Genomic DNA, 15,322 nt, shown 5'->3' with positions numbered 1-15,322 from the left:
TTTGACGAGAATTAAGTAAAAACACTTCGTCCAACGCAAAATAGGATTTTTATTATAAAAAAAAGATAGAAAGAAACATTTAAATAAATATATTTTAAGTAACGATAAAAACCAATAAATTTTAAATAACGAAATTACCAAAAAATTTGTATTAACAAAAAAAAAAATAGGAGAAACTTACCTGAATGATCTAAATAACAAGTTCCGCTTGACCAGGGTATACGATTCGTGTTACTGCTCAGCCTCACTCAGTACAATAAAAGAGACACTATACACGTGTAACTGTGCGAAGCAAACGTTTTGGAAATGTTTGTGGAAGGGGGCAGAAGGCGTGTTACTTTCATGACGCCGTTACGTCTGTCCCCGGTCTCCTCTACGCGATCGTAGGTTATACGGGGTTGGTTCGTCGAGTTGTTACGAGCTAACCGTTGACCTAATAATTTATATGCCGATAATAAAATCCTCTCCCTTGCTTTTCGAGTTAATCACTCGGACATTAATTGCATTCCCTGGGAAATTCAGTAATACCGGGATGATTAATTTACACGTTTGAACGGTGATCGGAACTTTTGCAGTTGTAATGTTCTCATTAACGGGTCCCGTTTGCGCAAGCCTGTCATTACACTTGCACGAGACACATGATGTACATGTTACATCATGGAACGACTCGTCCCCCACTTGATTGCTTGCCCAAAAGGCGTCAGCCCTTCGTCGCAGAAAAAAAAGGAAGGAAACTCTTTGCTTTCCGTTCGCGTTCGACTCGACCGATATTTATGAGCCGTCCTGTACAAACAGACAGCCACGATCGAGCGGGGGACGTCTTTTAGAAGAAAATCCACGGGAGAGAAAGAGCGGATACGCTCATTGTGCCACTCTGTGTGTCATCGGTGGAATAAGCAAGACGTTCCCTTGCCAATTTATCCGAGCGATAGTGGCCGTCATTCCTCGTTTCAAAGAATATTCCGATGGGGATAGAAATGAATGGACCACCCCCCAGCTTGTTTCCTCCCTCCGGGATACTCTTGATTATTGCCGGGGAAACAATGATTCGCGGAGAAAAAACCGCCCGCCACGGGAACGGCACCGCGGCCGGTGGTGAATCGATCGAGAAAAGATTGCGGTTTCTTTTGAAGGAGACGAGATCGAAGAAAATCGGCACAGCGGCTGCAAATTGATCAATAGTAATTCGTTAGGTTGTTTTTAGGCAGGTGAAATTGTATGGGAAGGACCGTGGGGAGGCTGCATTCACGGCGAAAACACGGTTCACCGGGTCCCTCACCCCCCTTATCCCGTGATCACACGGCAGAATTTGCCTTGTGGCGGGAATAACGCGAGTTCAAGAATTTCCAGGTCCATTGTGCCTGAATTTATTGTCGTTGCGGCGCATGAGAAAATTTTTTTTCCTCCTGTTTGACACCGGCCACCATCTCCGTTTATGCGTTTTCCATGGTTGCGTTAGGAGTTCCCTAACGAGTGTCGAGCGACGCGGCGTGGCGCGGCGCGTCCCGGCGCGCGATTGTGATTGCGGAGCATTGTTTTTTCGGAAACAATTCAGCTCCGTTGGACGCAGAGACGTCGACGTCGCGACGCATGGATCAGGGAAACCTGGCGATATTTTTTTCCACCCCCTCCCTCTGAGCGGTTCACCCTCGCGCGTGATTATACGGGTTGTCGCATTTCAATCGACCCATTTCTGTAGCTTTAAAACCATTGAAACCGTAATACTAGTGATGGGCGTGATACCAGTCTTTCTCATGAGTTTCAAGTAGTTCGATACCCAAAGTACTCGTTTGGAAGTTTGTTTGTTGTAGTAGCCGGTTAATCGGATCAGAAGATCCATATTTCGTTTTGTTCACGATATAATAGAATAAGGGTTTTTCCCTGAGCGATCTGGGTGGAGCATACAGTTTTATGAGTTCCGGCAGGGGCGGACAATCAACTTGGCCTTTTAGTGTTCGAGATAGAAAAGACAGGCCTGCGACCATTCTGCGTGTACGTAGAGGCGTTATACTAAGCATAATGAGGGTGTAATCATGATCTAAAAAAGACATCGGTTGGCCCAACTTGTAAACTGCGTATCTCAAAAATCTATGCTGGACTTTCTCCAGGATTTTTTTATATTTTAGATGTGTTGGAGCCCAAATTATGGATGCATATTCCACGTGGGGCCTAACCAAAGTAATATATAGTAATCTGAAGGTGGCGACATTCTTGAAGTCGCATGCCGATCGTTTGATGAAACCAAGGGTTCAGGCAGCAGTATTGGCAACATTCGTACAATGCTTAGAGAAATCCAGCCCAGGTGAAATACAAACGCCAAGGTCCATAACTTCGTTTGCAACCGGGAGTGGCGTGTCGTTAAGCATACACGAATAAACCACAGGATGATTATTACCGAGTGACCTCATAAAATAGCATTTTGAGATATTTAGCGTCATCCTGTTGACTTTACACCACTCGTCTAGGCCATTAAGGTCATCATCCGCAAATAATAGAAATTTGCTATACAAAAATACGTCAGATAAATCATTTATAAATATATTAAACAACAGTGGACCCAAGTGAGATCCCTGCGGTACACCCGAGGAAGTAGCAATGGGAGACGACCTACCATCTAGCACACGAACAATTTGATGCCTATCAGATAGGTAACTATCACATCATGCAAGAATGTTCCCAACACATCCATATTTAAAAAGTTTAGATAAAAGAATTCTGTGATCTACTGTATCGAAGGCTTTCCTAAAGTCAGTATATATTGTATCAACTTGTAACTTGCGTTCTCGTGATCTAGATATGTAATTACAAAAAATTGATAAGTTGCTAATGGTCGATCGCCCAGGTATAAACCCGTGCTGTTCATTACAAATCATGTTTGAAAAAATTGAACTTAGTTATTCGGTTTTTCGATTGTGCTTCATTCGATGATGATTGTAGAGGAGTGCTGCACGTTAACTCAGATTGAAGACTAATCCAGTTGGCACGAGGCAGGTTATAGTCTCCAAGTAGATATACAAGACTCTCTGGATGTAGGTCCATGACTTCAGTTACACTTTTGCAGTGGTCTTCGTATAAGGAGACCGCAGAGGCAGGAGGGATGTAAACGGTTCCAAGTATTGCTATATACTTCCTTACAATGAATGAACTTGATGGATCTTCGTAACTCTTCGACACTGTCGCCTATGAGAAAACTATTATCCGAACCGTTGGTCGGTGCAGATAAGGGAAGAAGACCATCGGTGACCTAATGGTCGAAACGAGCACGGGTCGCGTGAACGGTCTCGCGCGCGCGATCCGTAACGCGTAATTGAGATTAACCGATGCACAGTGCATCGCGCGGCTGCAGTGGCAAATATTGCCAATACGCTCCCGTCAATTTGCGATAAAACGTCTACCGGTTATGGACGGCAGATGGTAAATATTAATTGCTGCCTCCCTCCCCGCGGACCGAGTTGCTCGATCGAGCGGTGACCCAGCTCGACAATCTCGCCGCGTGAAAATTCAGCTGCGTACGTCACTCGCCGCGCTCGTCGAGTCGGAACACGCGCGACACGCCGCAATTTTTCCCTCTGAAAGGGCCGTCCTCCACCCTTACTTCGCCTCTTTCTGCGAGGGTCGATATTAGCAGCCCGACGCCCGCGGCGTTGGTCGCCCAGAGGGCTCCAGGACCGTTCAGCCCTTTCTGCGAGTCCTCTGCTCATCAGGATTCCGCGTTTAAGCTCGTAAAGTCAACACGCGGGGAGGGAACGCGCTGATACACGCAGAATCGTCATCAGCGGTGGCGCGTAGTCGTCATCAGAGGGCTGGGAAAGCGTGATCAGGCAACTGTTCCCGATATTAAAGCACGCCTTCCATTCAGCTCTTAATGCCGAGCCTTCGGGGTAAAAATTTGCATCGAAAGCGAAAACTACGGCCACCGTCGGCGTGCCAAACAACCGGGGGATGAAGGATTCGAACAGGGAAGGGAAAGTGAGAGCAATTGGAGTAATGCGCCCTTGCGCGGTGCATCGAGGATACGAGGTTGTAACCTCGATCCGCAATCGTCGATGGGCAATAACGCAGATTCCGCGCGTACCGCCTTCTCAATTCATCTTTTCACTTTTATTACTTTTATTACCTTGTTTCTATTTCCCCTTTGGCTTGTCGCCATGCACCACCCTCGTTCGGTTATCCGTTTATTGCTGGCGGACGCAGTATGTACCTGTTTACTCTCTATATGGATAAAATTCTATTGTCTCTGCAAATATTTGTAACGCCAGGGTAATAGTGTCATGGATATCAACAGTGAACGGTGCCAACGTAGGGTAGATGTACCGTTTGTGGCCGTTGCACTGTTTTTGGCCATGTGCATAATTATCTTATTTTTAAACCGCTCGCAGATCATTATTATGTGGAGAATTTCACACCATAAATATTTTGTTTAGTATATCGCCAGAAATATACTTAATTTCCATCCATCGCTTTTGTGGAAAGAAGGCAGACCTTAATTCAGTATCCTGCCGAAGACAAAAGCATCGTTGGAACCTGTAACCTGTTATGAATATCGTTGCAATTCAGGGTGACGGTAGGGGACGCAGCAGGCTGACGTGCCCCGTAATCTCAGACGGTAAAGATCGTCCGTTTTCAAGGATAATTAAGGATCCTCGGAACGTCTGCGACCCTCTGATACGAGACAGAAGTCAATTAATAATCCTTTGTGAAGAAGCCAGTTTAGCCCGTCGCGTACGGTGACTCTATAATGTCCTTAGCCAGCCGGTGGCAAAAGGCTGCTATTCAAGATGCCCGCCGGGGACAATGGCTCCTTAATCCCGAAATTTTTTTTCAATTATCCCCGAAGAATCGTCGGGTCGGTGGCGACGAAAACCATCGCTGCCTTGCGGCCAACCTAATTAAACTTATTTCAAAATTCGCCTCAATTTTCTTTCGCAAACATTATTCATTGTTAAGTGGCCCCTACCCGGCTTATTCTCTCTGACCGCGTTTCCACTCGCTTGCGCGCCCCCCTTTCCATCCCCCATCGGCCACTCTGGATAGCCCTCCTCTTTCTTTGGAAAATTCAACGACCTTCGAATTAATCTGGCCAGCTTGGACCCGCTCGGCCATCGCCGTTTCCGTAATCACAGCTACCCCGCCGCTCCGCCCATTCAACATTATAAAATGCACCGTCGATCAGAAAATTGGATTTCCGCGTCTCGAGCGTCTCGCGGAAACTTCCTCGTCTTTGCCCGAGGAGGAACGCCTCGCCTGGACGATCGAGCCGGGGATCGTGGAGGGACTCTTAGTGCCCAGAAACACCGACGACACCTGAGAATAGCGCTGGTCGATAGCGAGGGAGGGGGCGACGTTAGTTAGAACGAGCCCTGACTGTCCTCGCCGTGTCCAACTAATTCCGGGAGAAATAGACGAATGGAAAGCTACTTTAACGCGGCGCGAAATGGAAAGTGCAATTATTCTTTGGATCCTCTTAGAAGTTTCTAAGCTATCTCAGTTTGTAAGCCGGTCTTACCCTGATTCGGCGAAACTTGGAGCCGACGGTCACGCTAGTCGAGCGAATAATGTCCCCGTGTACTATGGATACCGGGGCTCGATCTCCGAACGGCGAGGGGACACGTCTCAGTTGGACCGCTCTTTAAATATTTCCTAGCCGCGCTGACTAGTTGGAGTTCGCGACAGGGAAGATTCAAATAAACGGGAGCTACCTTGGCAACCAATCGGGACACGCCGCAGGCTAAACACAAATTCGTGAATCTAGCCGGCAGCGATACCATATTCAAAGCAGCACTAATTAAAACACTGTAGCTACCTACACTCCTCATATTAGGGTAATCGTGGGAGAGATGCCGCACAGGGAGAGACGCCGCACCTTCGGTATTTCGGGGTTATCGGTAATAAAATACAACACAGTAGATTTTATTTGCTTTAGTTTGTTAGTTTAGGTTAGTTTAATAAGCGAGAACGTGTTTCCATTATTACTTTTAAAGATTTTGCTATTTTTCGAGGTAAGCCTGCCGCACTTTGCCTCAAACACTTATATGTTGAGTTTATTTTGGCTATCTAAGGGTGACAGATATTAAAATTTTGATTTTCTTTAATGCTAGCACTAGGACATGATGTACAACTAATAATATGTATTATTGGAAAAAATTTTGATTGCAACAATTAGACACGGTGACAATTTTGCGTAAGGTGCGGCTACTCTCCCACAATTACCCTAATTATTTAAAGGATCACCTCTAGGAACCTGAAAAATAGGGGCAAGTTCACATTGCCATAACTCCGGAAAAATAGTCATATCGATATTTTGAAAGTATGGTTTGAAAGCGTGGAATCTCTACTTTCACCTGTTTTTTTTTAGATTTTAGCTGTATTGCTTTTCGACAAAGTTATAACGATATAAAGAGCACTAGGTCAATTTTACAAAAATTTCTTGATCCTTTAATTAATGCGAGGAGTGTGTATACCTACACAGTTTCTTTTATCATTTTGGGACGAGCGTGATCGAGAATTCTACAGAATTCAATAGCATCGCGTCGACGCAAACAATTTCCCGATTCCTTATCGCCCGGGCGATAACATTTTTTGTAAATAATTCTAGCCCAGTCCGTCCGCGCGTATCGTCCGGATTTGTTCAAACGGAAAACTTATCGTCCCCGGGCAGATAAATATTTCGTGTTTAACCAGGCTCCCCTGGCTGGCCGCGCGGCAATAACGGGTGCCAATTTGACAAATAAATGATTGTTATAGACTGCCACGTCGTGTCGCCGATTGCCAGGCAACGAGAATGTAATTGTAATTGTACAGAATTCATTAGTCCCCCAATTAACGCGGTAATAATTTCAAGCCGCAACGGATAAATTGGTTTTCAAATTTTAATTCCCGATCGTTATTATTCCAGGAGTTATTGGCTTATTCAGTTATAATTATACAAACGACCGGGCACGGGACCGCAATGCGATTTCAAAATATCATCGGCCGCGTTGCTTTGTCGGCGCTCCGGCCTCGCGAGTGCCTCGTATTCGTCACCGGAAAGGCTATCGATTCGAAAAATTTCCAGATCGCTCGGCCGGGGGTGCCCGGGGATCGACCCCTGCCGGACGGACAATGAGTCCGTAGCTTTCACGCGAAATTCAACGGTACAGTGGACGATCTCGTTCTTTATTCTATTATTTCCCGGTGAAACGAAAATGAAAATGGCTGCAACGCTCCTCTGCCCACGAAAAGGGCACCGGTGAAAAAAAAAAAAAAAACACATAACCGAAACTCATCGCCCCTCGAACAAAGTTCACACGGTCGCGCCGATAAATCCCAAAGATAGGAAGCAACGTCCCTTTCGCCGTGGAAAATATGCCCACGTCAATGGCGCCGGTTTTCCCGTAAGTTTTGTTAATTTATCCGTGAAATAGCCGTGCCGCTGACAATGGTTTTTATCGGTCGCGGAAGGGACAGCGCGCCGTAGTCGCGGGCGCATGCGCGCTTCACGCGTGTACCTTGATTCAAAATTGAATGGTCCTCGCAATTACGCTCGTATCTTTAGCATCCAGTCCGGCTGGGCTCCAGCGCGGGGCCATTCAATTTTTATCGTCGTAGAATATTCAGCTTCGGAGTCGCAGTGCAAAGGGGCGAGGCCGGGGCAGAGAGGGGCGCTGGGGGTGCAACATAATCGCATTTGACGGTTCGGAGCGCTCAGAAATTAACTGGTTCAACGGCTTTAATATTATTATGAAACGCTTCCTCGAGGGCCACTCGAGTTCTCTGGCTGACTCTTAAATGAATTTTTTTTTTTTTCAAAAACTCGCTGAGAAACCGCAGCGAGTTCGGTTGCGAGGGACACTCTCGCAGAACGTAATGACAGGGAAGTGGAGGAAAGGAAAGTAGATGCAAGCGTAATGGAAATTTCTACTGTCAAAAGTGGAACGCTGCGCCAGGTTGCAGTTCTTTCATTGCCTGATAATACATACGCACGTACTACTTAATTCTTTGGTTCGTCGAGCTTCAGAGAAACCGTCTGCACCAGCCAGGAATGTTATAATCTCGTGTAACTTACTGATAAAAGGCTGCCAGCTTTCTCTGGCCCCCTTTTGTTACAGGAAAATGAAATTCGCATGGGCAGACGGAATGAAGAGTAGAACTTTTGTATTAGGTTCATTAAAGAAGATCTTTATTGTCTTTTTTCTAGTACAGTCTATTACCATTACATCGCATTGTTAGTTTCCTTCAGGTTTCTGTATCGCTGAAAGGGAACGTTGTTGTTTTCAGCTCGCGCCTCTCCCCGTTTCCGTTCCCCTTTGTCCAGAGAACAGAGCGCGAGTTAAATCGGGGTAAGCGCAGCTCCATATCCTAAATACAGAGTGGAAATCAGGTCGTGTAGCTCCGGTGGTTCAAGTGGCAAGCAATTTCTTGACTTACGGGCCACTTCGCTAAAGTAAAACGAAATTGCATTCGTTACATCGTAGACGCCCCGACGTCTCGAACTTTCCTACGGCAGGCCATTTACAACTTCGTTAGAACTTGCGCGGAAGTTGCCCGCGAGATACGAGTGTGTGCGGAGTAATTTTTAGGATTTACCGGCGCGAACTATGGACCGAAGTCGATGCCAGATGCAATTTTTCCGCGTTCCCTTTGGACGGCCAGACCCAGATACTGAACGAGGGAATGGCGTTGGCGGGTTTAAATCAAACTCACTGGCTCCTCGAAACCTCATCCGTCCGACACTTTTAATTGGAGTCCCTCGGAGTATCTTGGTCCGTTTTCATGGGTAACGAGCATGCTTAATCGCTCGATCGATGAAGAATCTTAATGACCTCTGGAAAAAGAACGTTCCAACGTAAGTTAGTAGTTAAAAAATAAAGGGGTCCCCTTAAGAGACTACAAGTTCAGGAGTCGCACCGACTGGGATTTATTCTCGCCCAAGGAAGTTGGCCGTAAAATTTCTGATAAATGGTCGTAGATACGAGATACGCGGCAGTGCCAATAACGAAACACCAGTCTTGGTATCGCTGCGGGATTCGATACACATGTTACCGTCGACGCGGTTCTATCGTTTATCATTAATAAATCAGCGCACACGGCACCGTCGCGTCGGCGGAGGCGCACCGTCTGCAATCTCCCGAAACGGTCGGGCATTAGTAAACGATCGAAGCGATATCCGGTGCCGGAGGGTAACGCGACAGATTAAGGGCAGCCGGTAAATACGCTTAGCAAATATTGGGTCGCAGGAGCGGACTAACGGAGCCTTAAAAATAACAGACTTTCCTGAAAGCTCGACGGACACGTCTACTGACGAGCCACTCGAAACGAGAGGGGAGACACCCAGAAACCCTGTCCCAAAGTAACGTTCCCTGCTCTTTCCCCGAACGACCGGCTGGGATGTACGTGTTATGATACCCGCGGCTTTTACGTGTTTGCTTTCCCAGAAGGAAAAAGAAATCGCGGAGGCCACGAATTCGACGACTCATTGGCCTCGGGTTGGTCGTTTTTTAATTTCCGTGCTATATAAACAGGTCCGTCCTGTCGTCTCGTCTTGTGAGCCGGGAATATCATCGCTGTTATTCAAGGGAACGGCCAGCGAGCCCGATCGGGCAGTCCAAATACTTTAGCTGCTTTTTCAGAAAATATTCCGGTGGCACAAAATTTAATACCGGCTAATATTGGTTCGTTGGAATCTCTCTGCAGGTGAGCTTCCTTTTGCGATCTTTTCGGTTTCGCTGTCGCCAACGTTGCTCCCAACAGTGGTGCAAGGTCCCCAGAATTTATGCTAGCCTCCCGGTGCATCGTCTATTCGATGCAAGTGTTCGCAATAACCTTCAAGCCGCTTATTGCGGTAGAGTGCATGGCTGCGATGGACACTGAAGGGGAGCGAAAGGAACGCTCGTAATTTATTCTCGTACGACGATATAATGTTGCAATTAAGGTTGCTGCGCGAATGATAAAGGCATTGTTCGCGAGCGTATCGCAATTACTGCGGTCCTGAAAAAGGAACGCGCGGCTCATTCGACGTTCCTCCACGATATCGCGGCGGGTCCTCCGCCATTCGGCTCTCAGTGTATCGTCGGAATGAAGACGAATCTAAACTACTCCATTTAAATGCGTGCGCTAATTGCGCGTACGCGCGAAGCGTGAACGGCCATTCAGAAGGGTTACGCGCTCGACGAGCACTTGAAGCGTTCATTATGCGCACTTGTTCCGCGACGTTGTTAATTAGATACTCCACGATGGAAGGGAGGGAGAAAAGCTGCGTTCTTGCGTCTACGTGCGTTGATATTTCAGAGTATTACAGCCAGTTGTGTCGCGAAGAGAAATTTATCGTGCCTCCGGAGTCGTACCTCTCCGCTTTAGAGATCGAAATTAACTTTCATCGATGCCGCTTGCATTGGTTTATTACCAATGTCTGCAACAACTGTAAGGCTCTTCTTTTGAATAATCTTTCGTTTCAGTTCCAAAACGGGAGGTTCTTAACCATTACACAATACACTCTACAGAACACAGTACACGTGTGTGCCCTGCGCTACACTAAACAACACACCATTCTAAAATTGTTTAAATTATATTGATACTACACAAGACACTGCAGAACACGTTAAACAAAACACAACGTGTTTCGCAAATCGATATTTGTTTCTCACGAAAACGCAGCAAAGTTGCAAAGGGCAAAATTTTTTTCAACAATGTTGCAAATGAAATGTCAGTGATCAGAATTCAGAATCCCGATTTGCAACTTTCCGCGTTCTCGCTGGAAGCTAAAATTTGGCTTGCAACTTCGTAGTTGCAGGGTTGAAATTTTACTTTTTGCGGGGAAAAGTATGTTCTGTGGGAAAAATGCTTGTGGGTCGCTTAGAATTCTCGAATTTGTGGGTCGTGCGGTATGAAGACAAGAAACGTGCAATGAATTTCGGAACAAGCGGTTTTCGAAGTGCCACGCCTGCAGGAGAAGATTTGCGCTACAATTGATTCTGACCATTGCAGGCCGATGCAGTTGATGTCGTTCTCCCAAGGAGTGTTTACCAACAATTGAAGAAAGAAATATCACTGGAAATTAATTGGGTATCTATTTCCGCATTCATTGCAGAAATAGGTCGGATCAAGTCGAAGTATCGGATGGACAATTACCGTCGGGCGGATTGTCTGATCTGCCCGCGACAGCGAAGTCTCATCGAGCCCCACCGGCCAGCGTAAGTATCTTCTGCCAAAGGCAAGCGGTATTTCTCACATGCTAGAGAGGAGCATCCGTTTCTAGGACACAGCGTCCTTGCTGCCAAATCGAATCCAGGTGCAGCTTGAATTACACACTCTTCAATTTTACGGTATCGGCCGCGCGCCGGGGCAGAACCAGTTTAGATAAGGCGATCAGTGACACGGAGAAGTAGGAGAAAAATGGCGGAAAGAGGTGGAGAGGGAGGTTTGAATGACGTGACCCCGATCTTTGGGCTCCGCCGTGACGTCCCGTGTAATTGGAAGCACCTCGAGGTCCTTCGTTTTCAATCGAGCCTGATTGGTGGACATCATCTCAGCCCCGCCAAAAAAGGGAAACGCGACTTCGGATATAATTGACGCGATACTATCCGGCGAAGGCCGCTGAAATCCCTTGACTTTTTCCGCCCGGTGACTCGGGAGGATTTACGAAGAGCATTCTAGACACAATTTGTATCAAACGCGACGAACGAAGGGAGAGCATTTTCACTGGATGAAGATTAACGTCGGCCATTACGCGAGATCGACGAATATTTTTTTGTTCTAAAAGGGGACGAAGGAGGTGAGTGAAAGAGCAGGAAGGAGTATAAAGGGAAAGAGCAAAGTTGCGCAGCTAGTCCACTCTCCTCGACGATTCATGGACTCAGCGCGATCTCATCTTAAAGATTACATCTGAGGAGACTGTAACGAACGGATCTTTTTTCTCCGTTTGCGACTGCTCCGATTCCTGCTACCCTTTATGATATCGTTCTTCCCCGCCCCTCTTCCTCTCTCTCTCTCTCTATTTCTCTGGCTCTCCCTCCTTTGCCGCGAGAAGAATGGAAACTTCCAATTGTTCTTTGATGACGATGCGTCGCCAACTCGTGCTGTAGCTTTATTTTATAGGCGTCTCTCAATGTAGATATTGATTGAGATTCGCCGAACTTCCCGAAAGACCCTCCCTAAATCGTCAAACGAGATCCATCTAGGAGGGTGGCCTCGCGTTCGGTATTCCAAGAACGTTCAAAGTGGTTTGCTCGCGATCGTGGATTTATAGATGGCGGATGCCAGACGGGAATGGGAATGGTAAGCTTATTATAAGGAAGACAATGATGTCTATTGTTATTACAACTGCTGCAGCTTTCAAACTAGTAAATAAACCCGTGTTCAAACTATTACTGATTTTATTTATTTATAACGCACCCACGCTTCATTATCCACGTTCCCTATAAAAAATCAGAGTCGCAAAAGACGACGTTTGAAATTGGAATCCAAGCGAATGGCACAATTACAATTTTAGATCCGCTGGCCCTGACAGTATTCTCGAGGACTTATCAACGTCTGGTAATCAGTGAAAAGGAGTCTCGTTAAAGCGTCGGAGCGGGGCTGCACGAGGACCAATCCTTGAGTCCTCGACGTGAAATCTGTCGCGTTGTCTTAGCTCTCAATCATTCAAAAAGAACGACGGGGCACTCGTGGCTCAACGAGCGCGTTAATAGCGAGAAGAGCGCAATGCGTGTCGCACAATGCGGCACGTCACGTCGAGGGTGCGCCGAAAAGGGCGCGGAGGGGTGGCGGAGTCGTGGATCCGTGGCACAGGCGGGGAAGTTTGTTGCGCGGCGCCTGCCTCGACAGTTTTCTCCCTGGTGCGTCATTTCGATGCCATATGGGACGAGAACGCGGACGTCTAAGTTTTCGACAATACCCACACTCCTTTTCTCTATTACCCCTTTTCAATCGCCCTCCACCCACCCCCCACCCCCTTTCGGCCTCCAGCGATTCTTTCTTTTTATTTGCAATTTATTGCGTACGCTCTCCTTTTGTGCATCGAGGACGCGTGAAGAATCAATCCTCGGCGCGCTCGCTAGTTTAATCTCGTTGCATCGGTTCCGGCTCGAAAGCGGCGAGATTAAATGTTTCCAGGCAAAAGCGCCGTTCGATCGATGTCAACAAGCTCGGGGAAAGGCAGGACGGAGACTGCCATCTTCGGCAGATGTCCGACCGCGATAACGTAATGTCAGCAATAATACCGAACGGCAGTAGAATCGATCATCCACGGACTTGGCAAGACAAGGGTCGTCCTAAGTGCGCGAGGGGAGATGACTGAGGTTAGGCTAGGTTACCGGGGCGTTCCATCGTGGATTTCACTCAAAGTATCATCCGGAACATCCCCCTCAAGTGGCAGACGATTTCCCGCCCCCACCCCCGTCGGACCGGGATTACGACCAGAAACAGTTCAATCTTCCCGGATTTTACACAAGCAAATCCGGCTATTTATTAAAAGAAAAAGGCGGGAGGGGGTGTTCTGTCATCGACCGATATACAGGGGGAGCGGTAGGGGAAATTTAACCTCGGTCAGAAGCGGAGATCACAGCATCCCGCGGCGGAAAGGTAACCTCCGGTAGAAGGTGACGTCTGGCGTAGGTGACTTTATTAAAATTTCATGCGTCCGGGAACTGCTGTCGGAATCATGCTTCCCAGAGTCGGGGGTTTATACTGTCAACCCTCTTCTGGGTCTGCGACGCCAACGGGGGTTGATTCGACCGGGTTGACGATGCTAGCTGCGCACCAGGAAAAGGGGTATAAGGACATCGACGTCTAGGAGAGGAAGACCGGATGGCAGCGGCGCCGTCGGGGACTGGAAAGGACAGCACGGCTAACGCTCCTATATATGTATCCCTTCCCTTTCAACCCTCTCTGTTACCAGCGCTCGCTAGCTATCAGAATTTTACCCTTTCCTAGTCGGTGTCCTCCCTCTTTCTTCGCCGAACAGCCGACGACGACGACGAAGACGACTACGTCGAGGTCTTGGGCACAAAGACTGGCACGCCTCTATGCCCGGGCCTCATTTAAATAACAGATAATTGCCAGGTCTGTTAATTGAAGCGCCGCGGGGATCGTCGCCGGGGTAGAAGAGTTACCCAAGATTTCGCGCGGTACCACCCTCCCGCTTCCGTCTGCCGTTCTCCGTCGCGCTCCTAGCGCGAGTTAATGCGGGACCCGATTTTCCGTGTACAAAGCAACGACAAATAAATCGCTTTTGTCAGTAACACTACGTCCACCCTCTCCCTTCCACGCCGCACCGTTCCGTAGCCAGGTCCCAGCCCCGCCGATGCTGTGGGATTACTATAATTATTAAAAAGCAAAAGTGATTCAACATTCAGGGAAACCTGAATATAATAAAAGATAATGATACGTCTGTAGAGCGTCTTTCTCTTTCAATATCCGGCAACGGTGATAAAACAGTCCGTTGTTAGAGAAGAGCTCACTTCTGTTCGGTACACCGTGTTAGAAAGACATTCTTTCCTAGTCGTGAAATAAAACTAAAATAAAAAATATAAAAGACTCATTTATTTAATAACCAATTTCCAACAGATGTTTGGGGTGGCGGCGGTAAAAAGTCGGAGAATCGCGGTATAGTTAATCCAGCTAATGGCGACGGGGTTTTCACGGCGAGATACCCGTTGCGCGGAAATTGGAAACGTATCATTATCTTAGGACCGCGCGCCACCCACTCCATCGACGCCTCCAACCCTTGTTTCGCCGAGCGTTCTATCTAGCCCGCGTTGAAGGACAAAACGAAGGGAAGACCTCGTTTAAATAACGGATAATTGGAAGTCTCCTTAATTGAAGCCGCGCAGCGAGCACGGAAGAGTTAGGCGCGTTTCTCGCGAGACGCCCCGTCCTGTCTACCCCGAGACGGATCTTGCTATTAACGTCAGCCGCAAATCGTCGGGCCGAGCGTACTCTCCGCGGGGAGGAAAGTTGCTTCTTCGGGAAAGAAATACGCGGCGAAATATGGTTTGTTCTTTGGCGACCTGGCGGGGAGAGGGCGGGGTGGGGTGTCAGCTGCTGGCAGATACATCGGCCGAGGGAAAGTTTAAAACGCGAACGGTATATCATTTGACGAGAGGGACACTGTGCTCTATGGTCTGTATCAAATAAAGGGCGCGAATTTGTCAGGATACACCCGGAATAGATCAGCTCTAAGTTTCCTTCCGATCGTCGCTGTAAATTTCTCGGGAGCCCGTCGTTTGTGCGAAGCACCGAGGCAAGTTGGCCGGTAACGCGTCGCCACGTAACATTTCTAATAAGAGGGTCGGTCCGCCGGAAATGGAGCATATCGCGGGTATAGATAGAGACGTGTGTGGACAAA

The 15,322-nt window shown here is 47.6% G+C and overlaps 1 long non-coding RNA gene across 2 annotated transcripts in view; it reads right to left on the bottom strand.

The window, feature by feature from the left end:
- Positions 1 to 7,563: 7,563 nt before the first annotated feature.
- The window catches only part of LOC143369084 (uncharacterized), a 47,651-nt gene continuing 39,892 nt past the window's right edge, over positions 7,564 to 15,322 (bottom strand). The window contains exons 2-3 of one of the 2 annotated variants that reach the window (XR_013085335.1): positions 8,566 to 8,803; positions 7,564 to 8,476 (exon numbers count right to left, since the gene is read on the bottom strand). This is a non-coding gene — a long non-coding RNA (uncharacterized LOC143369084). The remainder of the gene's footprint in view (positions 8,477 to 8,565; positions 8,804 to 15,322) is intronic. The other variant, XR_013085336.1, reaches the window with a different exon arrangement.

Source organism: Andrena cerasifolii, chromosome 5 (genome assembly GCF_050908995.1).
Source record: "Andrena cerasifolii isolate SP2316 chromosome 5, iyAndCera1_principal, whole genome shotgun sequence".
Classification (NCBI taxonomy): Eukaryota; Metazoa; Arthropoda; class Insecta; order Hymenoptera; family Andrenidae; genus Andrena; species Andrena cerasifolii.
Note: the sequence above shows the minus strand (reverse complement) of the source record. Positions and strands in the feature narration are given on the sequence as shown.